At 42.5% G+C, this 6,961-nt stretch overlaps 1 pseudogene across 1 annotated transcript; it reads left to right on the plus strand.

Moving 5' to 3' along the window:
- Positions 1–368: 368 nt before the first annotated feature.
- On the plus strand, positions 369–3,946 carry LOC147640023 (annexin D5-like; annotated as a pseudogene). Its single transcript, XR_015269606.1, has 5 exons — positions 369–476; positions 618–763; positions 2,072–2,281; positions 2,499–2,588; positions 3,466–3,946. The product of XR_015269606.1 is annotated as an annexin D5-like (transcript).
- The last annotated feature ends 3,015 nt before the right edge of the window (positions 3,947–6,961 follow it).

Below are 6,961 nucleotides of genomic sequence, written 5' to 3' on the forward strand. Positions count from 1 at the left end.
AATAACATGGAAATTTCAAACTTAAAAGCGAGTCAGTGCGTCCTGCTCACGTTCTGTATCTTCATATTCTCTCTCTATTTCTCTGTGTCACACAAACGCATGCACGCACACGCAATCTAGTTCAGGTGTCTCTCAGGCATTCTGCATATTCTGTCCCCCCCACACACACACATACTTATTCTCTCTCTCTCTCTCTCTCTCTCTCTCTCTCTCTCTCTCTCTCTCACACACACACACACACACACACACACACATCTCCAGATTTGTCCTCTCTGTGTGCGGATCTCTCTCCAGACTTGTTCTCAGTGTGTGTGTGTGTGTGTGTGTGTGTTTCTCTCTCTCTCTCTGACACACACACACACACACACACACACACACACACACACACCCGCCATATGTCTACGATCAACGTAGCCGCGTTGATGATATTTCTGACCCCAATGAGGATTGCAACACTTTGCGAAGAGCCATGGAAGGTATGTAAGCTCCTCTTGTTTTTTGTTTCGTTTGTTTGTTGTGTTCCCATATGTGTGTACACGGCACATAGGTGTTGTTGGCCATGTATATACACTGTTGTGGGTAGGGTGTATGTATTGATGTTCATGTTGGGTGCACAGATATAGGATGCAACAAGAAGGAATTGATGGGTGTTATTTGTCACCGGAACCAGCAGCAGCGCTCTCACATTCGGCGCGCGTACCGCGGCAAATATGAGGAGGACCTCATTCAACGCCTCAAAGCAAAGCTCCATGGCAACCTTGAGGTGCTCATCAATGTTTTTTTGAGAAAAAAATACATACACACAGGCATACAACTGATATTCCAATGGATATACTTCTTCCGAATCTAGGTGGCATTCTAATGTGTTGAATATGCCACAGAACACCCTCATGCACGCACATGCACACATGTGCCAGATGACTATCTAGACTATGGGGAGGAAAGACAAATGGATGCACAAACTTGTTACCCTACACACACACACACACAAGTACACACTTAAAGAGAATTTTGTGGTGCTTGTTCACATATAAACAGTTAGAGACATAATTTATGCACTCAAATTTCAAGCAAATGTGTTGCTCCTTAAGTTATTTTTAAATTTTTCTATGTAAGAAGTAGGAATGGATAAATATATGTGTGTGCAAATGAATGTATGGTATTGATGCATGTGTGACAATGCGCAACCCAAGCAAGAGGTACCTCCGTGTATGTGAGCTTGGATTCAAAACTTACGAAGACAATGTGTGAAGTTGAAGGGGGACTACTCAGAGCCACAAGAAGTTTTGGGTATTTTCTCATGTGGGAAAGAGGTCCCCGTTCCCTTTTGTTTCCTGATAGTGTTCAACATCATGAGCTTTTGAAGATGAGGCTCCGCTAACCTAGCTTGGTGCCGGAAGGGGGAGGCAGGGCAGCAGCCCCCCGCCCCCCACCGCACCTAGCTAGGTATGCTGTGCCTTGCCTGCAGAAGCTCAGTTTGGCAGTCCCCCTGCCCCCCACCGCACCTAGCTAGGTATGCAATGCCTTGCCCTGTAGAAGCTCATGATGTTGTTGTAAACTGCAAAGTGGGAAAATAACTTCTTGTGTGCATTGTCACTTTGCTCCTAGATATTTGCCAACATAATGAAGTCTCCTAGTTATGGAAGCCTTTGGGATAAATTTTCTCTGACTAAGATTGAATGACAAAAATTGTGTCTTTATATTTTGATGTGGTTTATGGACAAAGACAGAGAGGGATGCGATGATTATCAATAGTGCATTGAGTGGTGGATTAAAGACTTAGCAGCTGTAACTGAAATTAGTTATTTCCGTACATCCTCGGAAGTTGCGGAAATTAGACGCGCGTACCACACTTCTTTCAACCGCTCTGTGGAAGAAGACATTGGTCTCAAAACAAGTGGAGATGAAGAGTAAGGATTTGAACTAGTGTTTTTTTTTGTCGACAATCAGGAAACTGGTTTTTTGCTATTGGTTGGTGCCGTGTGTGCACGCGCGCGCTTGTGGGGCAGGCCTCCAGCTTGTTGTTTCTTCTTTAAATCCATAGGTTTACTCACATACTGGCTTTGTGCAGCTCTTGTTGGTGCGTGAAGGCAGGCCAGATATTTCAGAACCTGACATGTCACTTGCAGAAGCTGATGCCACAGACCTTCTTGTGGCTGTCTCGAATAGAAGTGCTATAGACAAAACTGCGATCATCAAAATCTTGAGCACTAGGAGTCCATTGCAGATGAAGGCTACATTAGAACATTACAGGCAGGCTTACAGACATAGTTTTGGAAAGGTGAGGGATGCCAATCATTTTATGTGCTTGCATCCTTACATGTAACATGTGATGATTCAAGGAACACACAACGTGCTCGCATGTGTGTGTGCACGTGCATGCACACAAACACACGAGTGCTTGAAGGATGCGTCGATTGCACTTTTATCATGAATGATTTTTTGTTAAATTAACCACATTTTTAATAAGAGATTGCAATTCATTCTGTTGCTTACAGGTTATAAAGCAAGAGACAAGGGGAATCTTTCAGGGGCTGTTGAGAGTGGCAATGAAATGTGCAAAGAATCCTGTTAACTATTTTGCCAAGGTAAATGATCTGGTGTATGTGCTTGAAACCTGTTTATTATGAGTAACAGGCCTTTCACACAAGAAGTTTTAGACATGTTCCCGATATAGTTCCCATTTTGTGGATTAGGATAACATCATGACCGTCTGCAGGCGAGGCGTAACATACCTAGCTAGGTGCGATGGGGGGCAGGGGGCGGCTGGCCCCAGGAGGTTGTTCCCTTGAGGGAAAGGGAGCTCTTTCCCCCCTCTTTTCCTTGATAGTATTTGACATTATGAGCTTCGTAGTGGAGACTCCCCGAGCACCTAGCTGGGTGTGGTGGTTGGCAGGACCAGTGGCCCCAGGTGCAGAACTCGCTAGGTTTGGTGATTGCCCCACTTCTCAAATTATGACGACATAAGTTTCTAGCAGCTTATAAACTTTTTCTAGGTTCTCTTTGCGATCCATCTTAGCCTGCTCATAAAGTGAAGATATGATCCATTGTGGAGAAGTTCTGCCTGAAGCCTGGCCGTGCCACTTTGATGCGTACATGAAGAAGCCAAGCAGAGTCTGTTATATTTGGTGACATACTTATGAGTTGTGACATCTGTATGTGTGGGGGTAAACTTGTAGATTATACTTCGGGGAGTATGGGATCGTACATGGTTATGCCTACTTGCCTGAGGTCTGTTTGTCATATGGGCAGGAGTCAGACTTTCTGAATGTGTACCATGTTTTTGTATCAATTGTCTGTTCATACTTACATAGATGTGATGTTGAAATTTGATTCTTGCTTCAGTTTCACTACTTGGTGCTAGGGTTGGGTTTGAACTTTGATCTGTCTGAAAGCTATTGTGTGTGCATGTGTGCTGGAAAGTAACATGCCCATGGCTTTGCATTGTTTGATGTTTGTGGGCAGGCTTTGTACGCATCAATGAAGGGTCTTGGTACGGACGATATGACACTACTCCGAATAGTAGTGATGCGTGCAGAGATTGACATGAAAGATATCAAAGTTCATTTTGAAAAGAAGTATTTGAATAACTTTGCAGAGAATGATAATATCTGATACTAGTGGAAGTTACAGGGCATTTCTCTTGTTCCTTATTGGTGCACAACTAAGTGAGGTTCTGTCGGCAAGCAGCTTTTCACACATATTCAGATCACGAAGATGATGCATATTATGAAGTAGTGGTGTCATTGGGATCATACAGAGATCATGTTGGCTAGTCTTATGTGTATTCATGTATATTATGAAGCGCAATTTTGATTGAATATTTACCCCTGATAGTAGTAATATATGTTAAGCCTACAGGAATCATAGAGCTAGTGTATGGTAAATATATGTGTCCATTAGCAACTCTAACTGGTTTGGTGTGAAATGAGAAATTTGTAAATGTAAAATTTTGACCTAGTTTTGGTTGTTTTTCCTCAATTTCTCGTTTACAATGGTATCAATAGGAAATTTACATTCAGGTAAGTGAGCTAGAGTTTTTTCATAACATGGTGTGTGTGCATGTTATAAGGAACACAAATGAGTGCAGAATGATATGGTGTGTGTAAAGAGCGAGACAAGGGAGATGGATGGTGTGTCTCACAGTGTGTCGAGATAAAGACAATGGAGTCATATTGTGTGTGTGTGTGTGTGCGTGTGTGTGTGTGTGAAGAGAAAGGCAATGCATGTCACATGTGTGTTCGAGGGAAATAATGCATCAGTCAAAATTACTAAAGCTGTCTAAAGCTATCTAATGTAGATCTATAGGAGATGGATATTATCTAATCATTTGCCAAATCAGCAGCTGATGCCAACGAACGAAGCCCTATGCTTGAGAACAGACTTATCAAAAGCTTTGATCTAGCTATCTGGGTGTCCATCAACGTAGCTTCCTCCATTGTATGGTGTAGGTGTCTTGATAATGGGATACTAGTATGTCTTTCTAGTATTCTCTCTGAATAATTGAATGCTAGTACTGCAATTGAGGTCTTTCTTGTCTTATCTCTGATGGGGTGGGCAGTGAATGCACAAGAAGTTTTGGGCAGTTTCCCTTTCAGGAAAGAGGCCCCCCATTCCCCTTACGTTTCCCTGCAGTATCGACATCATAAGCTTTTGCAAAAGAGGCTTTGCATAGCTTGGTGTGTCCCCAGCTAGGCATGCTATGTCTTGGATGTGAAGGTCATGATGCTATCGTAATCCACAAAGTGTTGAATGTTTTGGGTAAATGTCAAACTTCTTGTGATATAGGCATCCTCTATAGAGTTAGTGTACTGCAAGATTTTCACAACTTGTTGCAGTTACCTTAACAAAGTCAAGCATCATTGTATGTCCTTGCATCTTCAATGACATGTCCTTGACCTCCTTATCCCACACATCCTTATCGCTCCCATTTATGATGGAGATGACATATGTATGAGAGCTAGGGACTTGCAGCAGCAAACGAAGCTTCTTAACTAATGTATAGTTAAAAAAATTGTGAGTTAATCCGTCATCTTCAAGTACACAAACTCGTTGTCCATAGATTGTAGCTGAAAAGTAGAACAAGTCGTGGGGGCCAAAGGTTGACTACCATAATGAGGCGGTCAAGCAACACTCATGCTTTTCGACTTGGTGGCATACTTGCACAATCGAATATATAGAACAAGCTTCCAAGGGAAGAAGCTGCACCATGTGCATTGCCTTCTCCTTACCCTTGTCCTTGTCCGACGCATGTCCTCACTTGAGGAACCATTAGACTTGCACTAAGATTTCTTAGATGCAAAAAAAGTTGATGCAAAAAAATTATCCGATGCAGATGTATGTGCTTTCTTATCTTAACATGTCATCAAATATCTATGCACTTTGTTGGAGCATACGTGGATGCATCTGTCTACTTTGATACCACTGAAAGGACAGTGCTAGCTTGGGTTTGCATGCATGTCCTTCTCCTTCATGCTCTTATAAACTTAGAGGAGTGAGAGCTCTCTTTTTCACTTAACCATACAAGAATAGCCTAGCCCTAAGTGCATGTTGGGTTTTATACTAAAACCCTAGCTTGCGTCCACACTCATACTATCCGTCGATCACCCAATGACCCAATGGTCTCGGCACTCGTGTATGAGGTTGCCAATGCCTTGGGCTCAACACTTGGCTGCCTCTTGACCCCTAAATCTTGTAGATGCCTAAGCCCGTAGGCATGCCCACTTTTGGCATTCTATGATCGAGCACTCACTAGCGTGGGACCTTGTCCTAGGAGCCTTTTCCTCACATTGAAGAGCTTCAAGAAGTCTTGTTTTGTGCTTGGCTTTGCCAAGAGCTTCCCCTATTCATGCGTCATAATTGGAGCTGCAAATTCCTACTTCTTCTCTCAAATTTGGGGCATTCATGTTGTTGTGGAGGGTAGAAGCTCGGCTAATGTCCAATATCTTATGGAACTATGCCTTAAAAGGGGCATAGGACTCTAGGGTACGTGGGTGAGGGTAGCCCTGATAGCAATGTGTTTAGGGGCCTAAAGTGGATAGGCACTGGGGCTAGGACTCAAGGGTATGTGGGTGAGGGTAGCTTTGACACCAATGTGTCTAGCGGACTAGAGTGGGTAGGCACTAGGGGGCTAGAGCTAGGCTATATAAGACATAGCAATGCTCTATGGCTAGGCGGTGTACATAGGAGTTCAACCCTTCCTTCTTCTTCTTGATCTCTATACCAATGGCTATTGTAGAGACCTATAATTCCTTTAGGTACAAGGTACCCTTCACAAGTTGAAAACCTTCAAACATGGTTATCCAAAAAGTAGTTCTTAAAAAGAATTTTCAACATTCTCTCTCTCTCTCTCTCTCTCTCTCTCTCACACACACACACACACACACATAATGTTCTCTCTCTCTCTCTCTCTCTCTCTCTCTCTCTCTCTCTCTCTCATGCATCTATATTCACACAAACATTTATCCATATATCCTCTAAAATAGGAGCCATTGTTCATGAAAAAGAAAATTTTATCTAATAAACTTATATACATAAATGTTGGCAATGCTTTCTATCAGAGGGCCTCTTCACATTAAGTTGGTAGCTTTTTAGGTAGTATCGTAGTATACCTTAATCCTACACCTTGCCTCAAATAAGATTTTCTTTGGGAGTATGAACTCAACTAGCTCATGGAGGAAACCTTGCATTGTCAATGTAAAGAAATCTCTAGTTTAACTAATGGGCAAACTTAAGGTCACTCTCCTCCTTATCCATACACACTAATCGAATGGACTAGCTATGAAAAGCTAACCGCTTACTGTAATCTACTCATCGCTCACTAATCAAATGTTAAGTAGCTGAATGATAACATTCAAGAGTCCACATGTCCATATGAGCTAACAACCTATATTCTCTTCAATCTATGGTTACCCAAGAATGCAAGGACTAGTTAATCAAACCCTCAAGCTTACTTCTTAAT

Source organism: Cibotium barometz, chromosome 3 (assembly GCF_041138505.1).
Source record: "Cibotium barometz isolate CiBa-2024 chromosome 3, ASM4113850v1, whole genome shotgun sequence".
Taxonomy (NCBI): Eukaryota; Viridiplantae; Streptophyta; class Polypodiopsida; order Cyatheales; family Cibotiaceae; genus Cibotium; species Cibotium barometz.